Source organism: Grampus griseus, assembly GCF_964374135.1.
Source record: "Grampus griseus genome assembly, chromosome: 13".
Lineage (NCBI taxonomy): Eukaryota > Metazoa > Chordata > Mammalia > Artiodactyla > Delphinidae > Grampus > Grampus griseus.
Window position 1 is genome coordinate 81,772,408 of NC_139007.1, and position 16,748 is coordinate 81,789,155.

Here is a 16,748-nt window from a genome sequence, read left to right on the forward strand (position 1 = left end):
TTTGGTCAGCTTTCTCCTAATTGGGGGGTGGCACCTTGGCGTCTCTGGCTGTAGAGGTGTCCCTGGACATCTTGGCAGCTAAGAGCCCCAGGACCATTAGCTGTTCCTAGATCCTTTCATCTCTTTGCCTGACAATCCTTATCAGCTGGAGTCCAAGTTCATCTTCCCAAATGAATGGACATCATTTTAAAATAAAAGCTTTCAAAGCAGAGGATGATTCTGGGCCTCATGCAATTCAGGAAGCCCAGTGTTTTCTCCCCAAGGTCACACTAAAAAGGTGGTGGGTCTGAGATCTTGTCTGTTCAAAATAAAGTGATAAAGGGTCAACATAGAGAGGACAGTTGTAAGTAAGCACGGCTTACTTACAAGCATTATGAATGAGGCTATCAGGGCTCAGGTAAGAGCATTAGCTTGGATAAATGGTTTGTGGTTATTGATCTAGACCAACCTGACAGAAAAGAAGCTCCATGTATTATTGCTACAATTACTTGATTTATACTAGAATTTGTATGCTTAGGAGCGGCTAGGCCCGTGAGCCATGGCCGCTGAGCCTGCACGTCCGGAGCCTGTGCTCCGCAACGGTAGAGACCACAACAGTGAGAGGCCCGCGTACCGCAAAAAAAAAAAAAAAAAAAACAACCAACTTAGAATTTGTATGCTTAGTCAATTCTGTCAATATCAAAAAGTTAACACCCTAGTTTCAAAACCTGACATTTGGATTTTGTCCCAAGATTTAGTGTGTCCTCTAAGCAAAATAACTGTCAATCTGAGTCATTTGCCTTCAAAGAAAACTTGAAACACAAGTAATCAGGGAGAAAGCCAACCAACCAAACATAAAAAGATGCAAATCAGGTTTCAAGGTTTATAAACATAAAGGACTTTTTCATCTATCCTTATATATTCTATCACTGCTCATCAGGTGCCCCACAGAAAGCGTAGTTTATCAGAAGGACGTAACTCAGAAAACATTCTGGGCTGGGCTATGCGCGATGGCCAGCACTTGACAAGAAGTCTCATATTCTACAGAAATCTATATTGAAGCGAAAATTTAAAAAGCTGACCCACAAGCACACGCAGTGAAGAGGGCAACCAAGGAGAACCACTCTGGGTGTTGCTGAAAACTGTTGTCTGGACCTCAGAGAAGAGGTCAGAACCTACAAGAGAGATTTCTCCTTCCAGAGGCCATAGGTGAGGTCTTGGGGTGGGGCAGAGGCAGGGTGCACTGGTTGTATTTCCAAAACCAATGGTACTTTACAGTTTACAAAGCCATTCAGGCCTATTCTTTCATCTTACATGGACAGGTACAGGGAATCAAAGAATAAGTGCAGAAAAAAGAGACTCGGGGAATGGAAGGTCCTTGGTGGGCCCTGGTATCTTCTTTGTAATTACACTGCTCCTCTCCCACACCCTGGAGACTGTTTCTGTTACAGAGCCGAGGGTGAGGGCTCCCACTTGTGCTTCTATTTCTTATCCTTTCTACAGGGTCTTATAGCTTCAGTTCTCAAGAGGTAAGAGAAGACCTTCAGAGAGCATCATCTTGTGTCAGTCCCTCTTGATTTTGCTCCAAGCATGGAGTGAAGCTCCCTATGCGGCTCGATTAGCACAGACAGAGCACAGAGGAAGCTTTCTTTCCCTCATCACTCGTCTTGAAGGCAAGACAGCCTCCGGATGCCACCTGCTCGTGGTCGCTCACAGGGAACCTGTTACCCACACTGCCCTGAGGCTGCTGGACCACTCATCATTAAATGGCCAGTGATCTATGCTGTGGCAGGACATAGAAGATATTCTGGCCAGAATCCTGGTCTCAGGAATATAAGTAAGATAATTCCAAGAGGAGGAGGCAGTTAACACTGGTCATGTACAACGGACAAATGATAAATGTAGGAGGGGAAGTGGTGGGCCGTGTACAAGCTGAGGTGGGCAGGGAGCTGAAGACCCAGTGACACCAGGTGGCTCATGGGCAAGGTTTGGAGAGTGCGGGGACTGCTCTGGTTCTGACGGGTCTCTTGGACAGTTCACATGGAGCCCTCAAAATAATTCTCTTCATCTTGGAGAACAATGGTGCCGCCTTCAAATACCTTGAAATGCATTTGGTAAGTTTCACACATTCTGAAGTACTTCCAGTGTCTTATTTAAAAATTAAACTTTTTTCTGAGGACTTAACTCATGAATCAATCGAAATCATAAACATAGTGAACTTTACATTTTCTTCAAAGTTTCAGTACTATTTACAAACTATGGGTTCAACTTGCTATCCCAAGTCTAGATCAATTACTTAGTTAGGTGTTTGAACCTAAGTCACAAAGCTGATCTCAATTAACCATATTCCTTTAAATATTACAATTTTGTGAAGTTCCAAATACATATAGGTTCGTTAACATAAAGTATTAGTTCTACGGTTTTGATTCTCTTAAGCATTTCTCTACTTAATTCTAAATCTTTCCAAAGGTGAAAAATATCTAGCTGCTAAGGAAACGATTGCATCATCCCACACAGTTATTTTAGGTTATGCTCCCATATAATTTTGGGGATAGCCAGCTTGCTTGAGGTTGCATTGTAAACAGAAATGTTAGCTGGAGCATTGACTAGATTCTTCGTGGCGACCCATGTGGGACCAACTGAATCCTATTTATAGTTGTCATGGTGAGGATTCCAACTCAAAGGAGGTGGTCATGGAGTTCTTGACCTTAGATCCAAGATACACACACACACACACACACACACACACACACACACACACACATATGCTATATATTATATATAATGTTTCCACCCAGTTGGCTAAATCACTTGACAAAATTTTGCACTATTGTGTTCTTAAGATGTAAATATATTTCTATCTCAAGATCTTTAGACTTAATAAAATCGTGTATCTGTCATATTTTTTATGGGACCATGAACATTTTTCAGATATTAAAAAGTGTCTAATTAAATTTTGATATTGCTCATGACTTTGATAATTCAGTAACAAATTCTAAGTTCATTCATTTGATGAGTGTTAAAAAAAATAGAATTGTCAATTCCTTACGGTCAGTGAGGGCTTGAACTGTGAACTAGCAACTAGTACTGAGTCCTGGTTAAGAGTGAGAGCTCTGGGGTCAGTCTGTCTGGGCTTAAAATCCTGGCTCCACTTCTTTCTTACTCTTAACCATTTTACTATAGAAATTCTCATACGCTGTGTGTGTGTGTGTGTGTGTGTGTGTGTGTGTGTGTGTGTCTGTGAGTGATTCCTTACTCTTAACCATTATGCTATAGAAATTCTCATAAACTGTGTGTGTGTGTGCATGCATGTACGTGTGTGCTAGAGTACTAGTTATTTAATCAAACACTACTGTAGGTGTTGCTCTGCAGCTATTTTATAGATGGGGTTAAGAGCTACAATCAGTTGACTTTAAGTAAAGGGCATTCTCTCAATAATATGGGTATAATATGGCCGAACCACATCCAGTTGAAAGACATTAATTGAAGTTTCCTGGGAAGAAGAAAGTCTGCCTTAAGGCTGTAACACTGGCTCATGCCAAGTTTCCATCCTGCTGGCCTGCTCTACAGAATTCAGACTTGTGGTTCCCACAGCCATGTAGGCGAATCCCTTAAAATAAAGAGAACTCTGGAGAACCCTGACTAAAACACAGTGGTTTCCTTTTTCCTTTATTTTCTTCCCTCCCTCCCTCCCTCCTTCCTTCCTTCCTTTTCTTCTTTCTCCCAAGTCCCAAAGAGCAAACTTCAGGATTACCTTTTCTGGGAACACTAGTAGCTGCAACACGTAATATTAGCAATGAAAATTCATTAACTTAGCAATTGGTCGTTGAGTTCGACTTTGGAGAGAAAGATTAATCTCTTATTTTCTATTTATCGAAGTGAAGAACTAAAAGTGTGTTACCCTTCTTTGCTGTGATGTATAATAAAAGTGTTCATTTAGTGTCCACAACGCTAATTCTGACTTCTTGAGAGCGTGGCCTTTGTCAGTTTGGTTCAGTCCTACATGTTCTAAGCGCCTAGCGTGATGCCCAGCACATAGCGGACACTCGATTATTTGTTGAATGAATGACTTGCTCTTTACATCTGCCCAGTAACTGCCACCTAATGAGGAGACAAGTTTCGACTGAAAAATTCCTACTTGTCCTGCTTAGAGAGGCCCACGTGCGTAGGCACAGTTCTGCTGAGTCACATCAGGCCCCTTACAGAAGCTCTAGAAATATTAGGTGAAGAGAAACAGATGAACACATGGAATTTAATACATAGCAACGTACAACAGAGACACAAACACTGAACGTTTTTCTAGTTTGCCAATGTGTGTTCCTAGTTTCTTTCAACATTAATATTTCAGAAAACATTTTCTAAGGAAAACATTGACCTCTAGGGGAAGTGAAGGGCTCCTCCGTTCTCCCACTTCATCAGCTTTAATCCTGCCTGAATGGGAACAGGGTCAAAGGCAAGACATTATACCTCCCAGAAAGAAAAAAACATTTGGGTTTGAGTACACCGACCTAGACCTGCCTCGTAAGGCGGTCAAAGAGCAAAGGATGTGGGGTGCACGTGTGTGACCCTTTATTAACACCAATTCTCAAGGCATCTCCGCTGAACACAGAGCTCTAATAATTTCTACCAAAAATGTCAAAGGAATCAACAATGTTAGTATTCAAATGGGATTCACCACTTCCAATGGCCCTTTGATGACACAACTGTATTCTTAAAGGGTACATGGGTTTCACACAAATGATTCAAGATTCATGTTTATATCTACACAGAGTGTCCAGAACAATGGTGCTATAATGATTGCCAAATGTAGGTATGGATTGATGGATGGATGGATGAATTAACGAATGCTCTGTAATCTAAGGGCTGAAGATGAATTACATAAAGCCCCCCAAAGGGCAGAGGGCACAATCAAGGAATATAAAAATCTACTGCTAGGTACAAATTGTTTCTAGAGGAGAGATTGGTTCTGAAAATACAGAGATTGAAAACCACCAACTCCATATGTGCTTTATCATACTATTTAAACCTGCATGATGAGGGAGCTAACACTTTGTAGACAACCTCATACAAAGGTGTTTTTTTTTAAAAAGACAGTCTTCTTTTGTCCTTCCTTTGTAGCTATTTGGAAAGAGAATGATAATAATCAAAAGACCTGCAAAAAAAGCGATTTGGTATCTCAAAGGTTGCAGGCTATTGTGTGACACATGCTGAATATCATGGAGAAAATGACTACCTTCTGAATTACTAGGGATGCTCGAAACTCCGGAGAGGAAAATAGAATCCCACCGTCTGTTATAAGAATGCTGAGAAGAAGAAAGAGAGAAACTTAGCTTTCAGACATTCAGATGTCCTTTGCTTAAATAGGGCAGACCCCTTTAAGGAAAGCTTTGGGGACAGAACAGAAATAAATCTCAGGGCAGCTGTTTTTCTATCTGAAGAAGGTTGGGTGTCTCTTACGCCACTTACAGATTTTAAAAACGTGTTGTCATTCTTTAATCATGGTCATTATTGGAGAATATGATCGAAATTTTAATTATTAAGTAGAAGGAATTGTCAAGTACTTTCATCGGGCGGCTGGTGTGCCCGAAGTGATCAGTCATCAGCACAGCGGATGCGAACCTGGGAGCGCGTTATCCCCGTGCCAGGACCCCAGCTGAGAAGGAGGCGGTGGTCTGTCCACCTCCTACTGGCTCCCTGTCTCCTAAAATGTCTGCACGCTGTTTACTGCAGAGCCAGTGTTTAGACCAATGCTCAGTAATGTGAAAACATCAATCATTTCCCTCCTCTATTGAAATGAAGTAGGATTACTCTTGATTTAATAGCAAAGGAGCATTTCCAAGGCACAAAAACATTCCCACGACTAAGCACAAAGGTTATGCTGAAAATATACGTTTGTTTTCTTCTTCCACAGACCCACGGGCACTAAAGTTATTAGCTTCGTGTTCACCATGACAGTAACTCCACGTCTGCCGGGCTCTGCACTGTCTGTAGTGCGGTAGACAGTGTGCAGGAAAGCTCGTCAAAGGAGAAAGGCTGCCAGAAATTCATAAATTGGGGGGAAAGGATGGAACCCAGGGTTAGTATGACCCACAGGGTCACACAGGGTTAGTGCTTAGATCTAAATGTGCTTTACACATTTGGAGTGAAGTGCTTACAATCACCAAAAGCCGCTGTGGTGTCTTTTTAAAGCTACAGTAAAGATCATTATTTGGATAAGCTCAACCCCCTGCATCCATCTGAAGCAGGGTCAGGGCTGAAAACAAGAACCACCACCGACAGGCCCAGGAGCGAGGGGGCTGAGCCTTCTAGAGCTGGCAAGCACCTCCCTCGCTCAGATAGTGTCGCCTGCAAGGCTGGGCCCTGGTAGGGGCCTGGGACCAAGGGAGGCTACTTCCAGATGTGAGGCGTCTGCTCCCTCCCCGGGTGGCTGGTGCACCACAGTTAAGATTTCTGCCTCGGTTAATGACACTGGAACCCCAATGACAGTAGCTGTGTCTGTGAAGTTCTCTTCCTGCCAGTCTCCAAATTACAGGAAATGCCAAATTCTCTCTCCCAATCACGAGAACATTCTCAGAAATGTACTTGAGGTGACTATTAATTCTAGCATATAGTGTTTGGTTTTAATTTTTTGTTGTTTGTTTTTTTGGAGAAGATCCAAACTATGCCCTTGTTGGAATAAATGAGGGGTCTGACTACAAACATAGCCGACAGTTCTTACTGGTGGAGGCCAGGGTGCTGGTTCTAAGTGAAGTTGTGACTAGGAAGGAATTTCCTGAACACCTGATCTGTTTATAGAAATGCCTGGAACTTCCGGCCTGCAGGGCACAGGGACGGCTTGATCCCGGCCTCTCAGAGTTCCATGCTTGCCTGTCCTGGAACTCCCTCACAAAGAAGATTTTTTCTCCAATTTTCTCACTTCTGTTTGGAACTTTCTACTTATAATAGGTAGATTTCTTCAGGGTTCTAGGAAACCAGCGAATGTGGCACCTTTGTCTACAATTACAATGGTTATGGTTAGTTTTATCTTTGCCTCCTTCCCCTTTGCAGCTAGCTGAACAAGGGCTTTCAGTGACTTACCCCCTAATGGGAGGTTTCAGGTGCAGAATTGGGTCAGCAGAAATAATTACACTGAAAGCAGGTTTCTCAGTGCTACTGACACTATTCTGTTTAGACAGGAGAATGGCCATTGACTTCTTGTGAGGGACACATTTATCCACCAAATCACATACCCCTCTTTCCTCAATTCAACCATTCACCCACCCAGTCTTCCAGCTTTTACTGTGTGCCCGTCAGGTGTAGCAGGCACAGCAGGAACGGCAGGAGCGAGTACGAGCAACAATCGATTCTGTCCTCAAGAAATTTTCCACTCACATTGGAAGACGGATTTGAAGGTAATATAACTGAAGTTTATGATAAAACTGTGATCTGTGCTATTTTATGAAATTACAGGGGTTGCAATGAAAGAATTACTTACGTCCGGGTGAGGAGGGCTTTATGGGCACTGTGTGTTTATAGGCGAGAGGGACTCCGACCAAGATTTTGAAGAATGAGTTACCCATTATTTGAGAATAATGGGAAAAGGTGGTGCAATCTCCCCCTCCCTCGGGTGGTCACAGGCCCGACGAGATGTTTAGATTCACAAGGTTATAATAGGCTACACCTGGCACTGGATTCACTTAGAAGGATATAGGACAGGAAACAGCATGCTAGCAGGGAGCGTCAGAGAACATTTCTTCGAACCCCAGTGACCCCTCAGGTTTGGGGAACAGGATCAGGATGGTGAGTGAGGTCAAGAACCTGGATAGAAGCTCTAAGTCCCAAGTGTGTTGGTAAGAGTTCCATGGACATAACTTCAAGCTACAGAATGTGAAACGTCTACCTCAAAGAGCATGACTTCCAGGGAAGTCCACAGCCTATGGCTTCTCCCCTGGGCATTTATGGCTCATTCACAGTTTCAAGCTGTCACGATGCAATGTGCCAACCAGGAGTCATTTACGGCACTTGCTGACTATTAACTCAATAAACATTCCGTCTTCGTCAGGTCTCCCAGGAGCAGAACCGAAGGTCAAATTTGTCCTCAGAGAAGGAGAAAGAGTTTTGCTGACCAGTGGCTCAGAGGAAGGAGCAGTCTATGCCGAGGTCTGGGAGTCTGAGAGAACACGGTGAGATCCAGAGCTGGAAATGGTCCAATGTGAGTTAAGTACAAGGTATTGCAGAAGATGAGAGGAAGGGTAAAGGGGAGAAGGGGTGGGAGATGGGGCCACCAGAGGGGAGAGGGCCCAGAAAACAGACTAGACCATGCCCAGGGGCTTAGATGTTTAGCCTATCAGGAACCACTGCATGGCACGTGTTGTGATCATATGTGTATGGTAGTGATATAAAGGGTTGAAGAGTGAGGAACACACTGTGGGAGGAAGAGAGTAGGTTGTTACAGGAGTTCAGGCAAAGGATAGGGGGATCCTGAGTTAACGGGCAAGGGGATGGAGATAAGGAACACTTACTGGCTGGAATCAATCAGCGACTGGGGAGAAGAGTCTGGAATATGCCTATGGGTCATCACACGTGCCCCTCACTGCAGAGAACTGAGATAAGAGGAGGGAGAGCAGGTTTGCATGTGGGTGACGGAAGAGGTGGAAAAATGAGTTCAAATATGGATATTTTGCATTTGACGTGCTTATGAGAATTCCAAGAGGAGGTACCCAGCAGGCAATGTAAAGGCTCCAGAGACTGGTCTCTCTAGAGACAGACTTGGGGCACATCAACCATAGACAGGGCTCAGAATCAAAGAAATAAATGAGACGGTCCGAAGGAGGACTTCATCTCAGAAGAGGGAAGGACCAGAGATGGTCCCCTCGCAAACACCAGAAGTTTAAGGGAGGGTAGTAGACGGGTTTGGGAGGTAGTCTGTGAAGATGCGATTGAAAGGGGGCAAAGGACAGGTAAATGAGAAGGGTACCATGGAGGCTGGGGTAGGAAGAGCTGCCACCAGCATCAAGGCTGCAGTGAGGTAGGTACACCTACTGTAAGGACCTAACCATTTTCTTCATCTTTGCACGATAGTTGCATCTGTAGTATAATCGAAGGCTAGTCTATCTAGAGGGATCAGATCAAAAGTGGGCCTGAAGTTATTTATATTTCACCATTTACCTCTACAGCATTCTTTGAATTCTAATCACAATGTCTGGTAAAGATCCAATTTCCAGCTCTCTCTGGTTTGTAAGCTGGTGTTTTTCTGCAGAGATAACCACAGGGGGAGGTATGTCAGGGCCTGATTTGGTATTCAGTTAATATTGTAGCACATGCTCTTCCATTACCTAGAAGCTAATGACTATCTAAATTAGTTCTATGGCCCAAAGTAAAGATAAAGTGGTTAGTATGTTTGACCAGCCATTAAGGTGTGTCTTTCTGGAAAAATATCCTCTCAAGTGAAATGACACCATGATGTTCTATCGGCAGTAGAGCTAACTCTTATTAAAAGGTCTACTTTGAATGTCTCCCCAGGGTAATCATATAAAAAGAGAATCAAAATTTAATATGTCATTAGTAAAGGCTGACTTGCTGAAAAATAAGCTGAATTAGTTGAGAATTGCTGCTAAAACATTCTGTAGCTGGCAAATATTACTCTGATGCTCTAGAGAATGGTAGCAATAAAACACGTAGAATATGTTTTGCATCCCAAAGTTGGCATTCTTGAAATAATCAATGATTTTTGTTCCAAACCAGCTTAATATCTCTTGTACCCATAGACTGTAGCCTGAGGCAGATAATATCTTCTCTTGCTTCAGAATTCTTTTTTTTTTTTTTTGCGGTACGCGGGCCTCTCACTGTTGTGGCCTCTCCTGCTGCAGAGCACAGGCTCCGGACGCGCAGGCCCAGCGGCCATGGCTCACGGGCCCCTCCACTCCGCGGCATGTGGGATCTTCCCGGACCGGGGCACGAACCCATGTCCCGTGCATCGGCAGGCGGACTCTCAACCACTGCGCCACCAGGGAAGCCCCTCAGAATTCGTTTGCTCAGTTTGTCTGCTTGTTAGGTGGAGCACTTGATATAAACAAGGGGATACACAGATGTTAGAAGTCGTGTATAGGGTATGTGACAACAGAAGTACCAGGAAAGGCATAGAGATAAGTACTTATCTAAATATTACACAAATTAAAAAGATGCCTAGGTACAGTTAGGCATCGAAAAATTCAAACACATGGAGGCTAAACAATACACTACTAAATAACCAAGAGATCACTGAAGAAATCAAAGAGGAAATCAAAAAAATACCTAGAAACAAATGACAATGAAAACACGACAACCCAAAACCCATAGGATGCAGCAAAAGCAGTTCTAAGGGAAGTTTATAGCAATACAGTCCTACCTCAAGAAACAAGAATCATCTCAATAAACAACCTAACCTTACACCTAAAGCAATTAGAGAAAGAACAAAAAACCCCCTAAAGTTAGCAGAAGGAAAGAAATTATAAAGATCAGATCAGAAATAAAAGAAAAAGGAATGAAAGGAACAATAGCAAAGATCAATAAAACTAAAAGCTGGTTCTTTGAGAAGATAAACAAAATTGATAAACCATTAGCCAGATTCAAAAAGAAAAAAAGGGAGAAGACTCAAATCAACAGAATTAGCAATGAAAAAGAAGTAACAACTGACACGGCAGAAATACAAAGGACCATGAGAGATTAGTACAAGCAGCTATATGCCAATAAATTGGACAACCTGGAAGAAATGGACAAATTCTTAGAAAATCACAACCTTCCGAGACTGAACCAGGAAGAAATAGAAAATATAAACAGACCAATCACAAGCACTGAAATTGAAACTGTGGTTAAAAATCTTCCAACAAACAAAAGCCCAGGACCAGATGGCTTCACAGGCAAGTTCTATCAAACATTTAGAGAAGAGCTAACACCTATCCTTCTCAAACTCTTCCAAAATATAGCAGAGGGAGGAACACTCCCAAGCTCATTCCATGAGGCCACCATCACCATGATACCAAAACCAGACAAAGATGTCACAGAAAAAGAAAACTACAGGTCAGTATCTCTGATGAACATAGATGCAAAAATCCTCAACAAAATACTAGCAAACAGAATCCAACAGCACATTAAAAGGATCATACATCATGATCAAGTGGGGTTTATCCCAGGAATGCAAGGATTCTTCAATATACGCAAATCAATCAATGTGATACACCATATTAAAAAACTGAAAGATAAAAACCATATGATAATCTCAATAGATGCAGAAAAAGCTTTTGACAAAATTCAACACCCATTTATGATAAAAACCCTCCAGAAAGTAGGCATAGAGGGAAACTACCTGAACATAATAAAGGCCATATATGACAAATCCACAGCCAACATCATTCTCAATGGTGGAAAATTGAAACCATTTTGTCTAAGATCAGGAACAAGACAAGGTTGCCCACTCTCACCACTATTATTCAGCATAGTTTTGGAAGTTTTAGCCACAGCAATCAGAGAAGAAAAAGAAATAAAAGGAATCCAAATCAGAAAAGAAGAAGTAAAACTGTCACTGTTTGCAGATGACATGATACTATACATAGAGAATGCTAAAGATGCTATCAGAAAACTACTAGAGCCTAATCAATGAATTTGGTAGAGTAGTAGGATACAAAATTAACACACAGAAATCTCTTGCATTCCTATACACTAATGACGAAAAATCTGGAAGAGAAATTAAGAAAACACTCCCATTTACCATTGCAGCAAAAAGAATAAAATGCCTAGGAATAAACCTACGTAAGGAGACAAAAGACCTGTATGCAGAAAACTATGGCACTGATGAAAGAAATTAAAGAGGATACAAACAGATGGAGAGATATACCATGTTCTTGGATTAGAAGAATGAAGATTGTGAAAATGACTATACTACCCAAATCAATCTACGGAAACAATGCAATCCCTAGCAAACTACCACTGGCATTTTTCACAGAACTAGAACGAAAAATTTCACAATTTGTATGGAAACACAAAAGACCCCGAATAGCAAAAGCAATCTTGAGAAAGAAAAACGGAGCTGGAGGAATCAGGCTCCTGGACTTCAGACTATACTACAAAGCTACTGTAATCAAGACAGCACGGTACTGGCACAGAAACAGATATATAGATTAATGGCATAGGATAGAAAGCCCAGAGATAAACCCACATACATATGGTCACCTTATCTTTGATAAAGGAGGCAAGAGTACACAATGGAGAAAAGACAGTCTCTTCAATAAGTGGTGCTGGGAAAACTGGTCAGCTACATGTAAAAGAATGAAATTAGAACAATTCCTAACACCATACACAAAAATTAACTCAAAATGGATTAAAGACCTAAATTTAAGGCCAGACACTATAAAACTCTTAGAGGAAAACATAGGCTGAACACTCTACGACATAAATCACAGCAAGATCCTTTTTGACCCACCTCCTAGAGAAATGGAAATAAAAACAAAAATAAACAAATGGGACCTAATGAAACTTAAAAGCTTTCGCAAAGCAAAGGAAACCATAAAAAAGAAAAGACAACCCTCAGAATGGGAGAAAGTATTTTCAAATGAAGCAACTGACAAAGGATTAATCTCCAAAATTTACAAGCAGCTCATGCAGCTCAGTATCAAAAAACAAACAGCTCAATCCAAAAATGGGCAGAAGACCTAAACAGACATTTCTCCAAAGAAGATATACAGATTGCCAACAAACACATGAAAGGATGCTCAACATCATTAATCATTAAAGAACTGCAAATCAAAGCTAGAATGAGGTATCTCCTCATACCGGTCAGAATGGCCATCATCAAAAAATATACAAAGAGCAAATGCTGGAGAGGGTGTGGAGAAAAGGGAACCCTCTTACACTTTTGGTGGGAATGTAAATTGATAAAGCCACTGTGGAGAACAGTATGGACGTTCCTTAAAAGCCTAAAAATAGAAGTACCATACGACCCAGCAATCCCACTACTGGGCATATACCCTGAGAAAACCATAATTCAAAAAGAGTCATGTATCACAATGTTCATTGCAGCTCTAATTACAATAGCCAGGACACAGAAGCAACCTAAGTGTCCATCGACAGATGAATGGATAAAGAAGATGTGGTACATATATACAACGGAATATTACTCAGCCATAAAAAGAAATGAAATTGAGTTATTTTTAGTGAGGTGGATGGACCTAGAGTCTGTCATACAGAGTGAAGTCAGAAAGTGAAACACATATGTATGCTAACACATATATATGGAATCTAAAAGAAAAAAAAGGTTCTAATGAACCTAGAGGCAGGACAGGAATAAAGTCACAGATGTGGAGAGAGGTCTTGGGGACATGGGGAGGGGGAAGGGTGGGCTCGGACGAGGTGGGCGAGCATTGACATATATACACTACCAAATGTAAAATAGATGGCTAGTGGGAAGCAGCTGCATGGCACAGGTAGATCAGCTCGGTGCTTTACGACCACCTGTAGGGTTGGGAGGGAGAGGGTGGGAGGGAGACGCAGGAGGGAGGGGATATGGGGATATATATACACATATAGCTGATTCACTTTGTTATACAGCAGAAACTAGCACAACCCTGTAAAACAATTATACTCCAATAAAGATGTTAAAAAAAAACCCTCCAAAACCATCACAGACAGAGCGACGGGTTCAGTGAAGGTAAAGTGTACAGTTATTCAGGTGTCACAGTTGAACATGGTTGATCCAGGTAATTGTTTCCTTGTTGAAATGCTTGTCTTCACTGCAGAGTCTAAGACAGATTTTTAAATAACCCCTGGGAAGGGATGGAGGGAGGGAATCAGGTCTGGAGAAGAGGGTCAGAGAATATACTGCTCTGTGGGCACCAGAATCCACCCGCAGTGGCGAGCAGCCATCCATCTTTACCTGCGTTGTTCTGAGCTAGGTCTGTCCTCCACTTCACTGAGAACCTTCTGCTCCGACAGGAATAACAGGGGTTAATCAGAAGGGTGGTGTGAGATGGGGAAGGGAAGGTGGCAGGGATCAAAAAAAAAAAAACCTCTGGTCCACTTGTGACCTCCTGCAGCTGGGGCAGTTCTTGTTTATAAGGGACGGTTCCCTCCAGTGCACGGTACTCCTCGGAGCAGCAGACACCTGCAGAATTTGCAGCAAGTAGCAGACATCTCAGAAATAGCAAAGTCCTAACCACTTGGTTAGCAAAACAGAGAGACAAGTTTTCGCCCTCCTTTTAAACTGAGGAAGTCGTAAATAACTTAGCACATTTATAGTTTCCCCTTTACAATTTTTTTAAGGCTCATTTTGGAAATTGTGTATCACCGTGAACACGGTCTGCAATGCGACATGACCATGAGGCAGTGTTCCATTCCCTCTAAGCTTCCTGTGACGAGAATCTGAACGCACGAGGCAGACAAAGACGCTCCTTCTCTACTTGCTGTTGTCAAAACTACCCACTGAGGCCACGGGCAGGAGAAGACCGCGGAGGCGTGTGGCCTCTTCCCAGCTTCCTTCCTTGCATTAGATTTTGATGGTGGAACAAAGTTCAAGGATCTGTGACCTGAAATAATTCCAAAGCTCTGGCCTTTTAGCCTTCATTGTTGGGGTCAGAAGGCAGTTGTTGACAGAGAATAATTCAGGGTGGAGACAGGTCAAAGGACCTGTTCAAATGGTTTTAGGCCAGAACCCTTCCCAAGTCTCACCATGTCTTCTAGAATAGCTTTTTTGACATCCTTGTTTCTGCACATTTCTTCAAAGGAGCCTTCAAAGCCTCTCTTCTGGGCCCAGGGGCCTCGCATCTCAGTGTCTGGTACCACAATTACTATGAGGAATGCCTGCAAGTTCTCTCCACGGACAAACACCTGAGCGACAGGTTCACTTCACTGGTAGATGTTTTCTCTTTTCTCCAGAGCTATGTACTCGCCTTGTGCCACTTTAAAGATGTGCTTTTTCCTGTTGATGATCTTCAAGGTGCCATTTGATAACCACTTTCCAATGTCCCCTGTGTGCAACCAGCCATCTTTATCCAGAGCTTCTGCTGTGTTTTCTGGGTCCTTTAAGTAGTCTTGAAATACATTAGCCCCTTGCGCACACACCTTGCCTGCGCCCTTGGCAGCCATGTAATTCATTTCTTCCACATCGACAAGCTTTACAATGTTGCAAGGCATTGGGGCACCACATGGCCTGTGGTCCAGTCCCCAGGCACAGTCAGGCAGCACCCGGCGGTGCACTCAGTCTGTCCGTAGCCTTCGTAGAACTGGCAGCCCAGCGAGGCTCTCAGGAAGGTCAGCACGTGGCGGACACGGGCGCCGCTCCTGTGATCATCAGCCTCCCTTTTCCTCCCAGGCTCGACTCTTATTTTATGGATGGTCAACTTATCCCACAGGCCGTTGTTTCTAATGATGCCACCGCGAAACTTGGCTTCTTTCCTCTTGGAGGCAAAGTCCAACAGCCATCGCTTCAGCATGCTGTTTGCCTGAGGAAAAAGGCAGTCAAACATCCAGTTCAGCAGTCTGGGGACCACAGGGAAGATGGTGGGTGGAAATGCCTTGAGATCATCCGTAAGCAACCTGATATCTCCTTGGAAAAATCCTATTTTAGCTCCGTGACACAGCATCACACACTCTACAACTTTTTCAAACACGTGGGTGAGAGGCAAGAAAGAGATCAAAGTATCATCTGAGGAAGTAATGAATGTACTCTGTCCTTTTCATAAATGCTGAACGATCGCTGACTGCATTTCGATGGGTGATCAGTGCTCCTTTGGGGTTGCCTGTAGTTCCACTTGTGAAGCAAATTATTGCAACATCTTCAGGTGCTGGAGGCTTGGGCTTCCGTCTGTGGGCTCTTCCCAGGTCCTCCATCGCCTTCATGCGATGATCTCCACCCCGCACTTCTTGCCTCGTTCCGACCCATCACTGCCGTAGGCGCCCATGAGAACAATAGTTTTAAGGCATGCTGTTAATTTATTTTCTACAGCTTCTAATAAGAGGCTGGCCTTCTCTGGCTTGCCCACAAAAACCAGAGAGAGTTCAGCTTTGTTGATGATGAAGGTGACTGCTTCAGTTCCGAGGGTATCGTAGAGGGGAACGATCACCATCGAATAAGTAAAGCATCCCTGTTCAATGATCACCCACTTAGGTCTGTTCTGAGAAAAGAGGCTGATGAACTGATCTGGGGCTACCCTGAAGCCCTTGTGGATCAGTGCCGAGCCCACACACTCTGACATTTCTGCAACCTGTTTGTATGAAAGCCATTCATAGGGTTGGTCTGGTTTCAGAGAGCCTAAACAAGGGCCGTTATTTGACACCTGCATGCCCCTCTGGAAGCCTTCATATAACATTCTGATGTCATCGTAGAAATACACCAAGGGCTTGTCACTGTCCAGGAGCACGGATCTCCGTCACTGCCTGCCACCTCCACCGACTGCACGGCCAGGTGGCATGGAGGCTTCAGGGCCTGCAGTTGCATGGCGTACCAGAAGGTGGTGAGCGCCACGAACGCACCGAAGCCCATGAGTGTGTTGGTTGGACGGGTGCACCCGTACTGCCGGCAGCCAACCATCTCTGGCATCCGAAAGCACTGGAACAGCTCATGGTCTTGCATCATCCTGGGTTGGTGGCGCCCTATGCCAATATCTTAGAAGGGCGTCACAAGTCTTCTCATTAAATGAAAATTCCAGACTCCACGGCTGGGGATTCCATTTTGTGACTCGTGGAGAAGTAGGAATCCAGTCTCAAACCTCTTTTCTACTTTCTTTCTTCCAAACGCCTCTCTAGCAGGAGACAGCTTAGCT

At 43.3% G+C, this 16,748-nt stretch overlaps 1 protein-coding gene and 1 pseudogene across 3 annotated transcripts in view; both read right to left on the reverse strand.

Moving 5' to 3' along the window:
• PRKN (parkin RBR E3 ubiquitin protein ligase) overlaps positions 1-16,748 on the reverse strand; it is a gene marked incomplete at its 3' end in the record, with an annotated part of 1,266,888 nt that overhangs the window by 79,712 nt on the left and 1,170,428 nt on the right. The window lies entirely within an intron of this gene.
• On the reverse strand, positions 14,474-16,585 carry LOC309831651 (long-chain-fatty-acid--CoA ligase 1-like; annotated as a pseudogene). Its single transcript has one exon. The product of its transcript is annotated as a long-chain-fatty-acid--CoA ligase 1-like (transcript).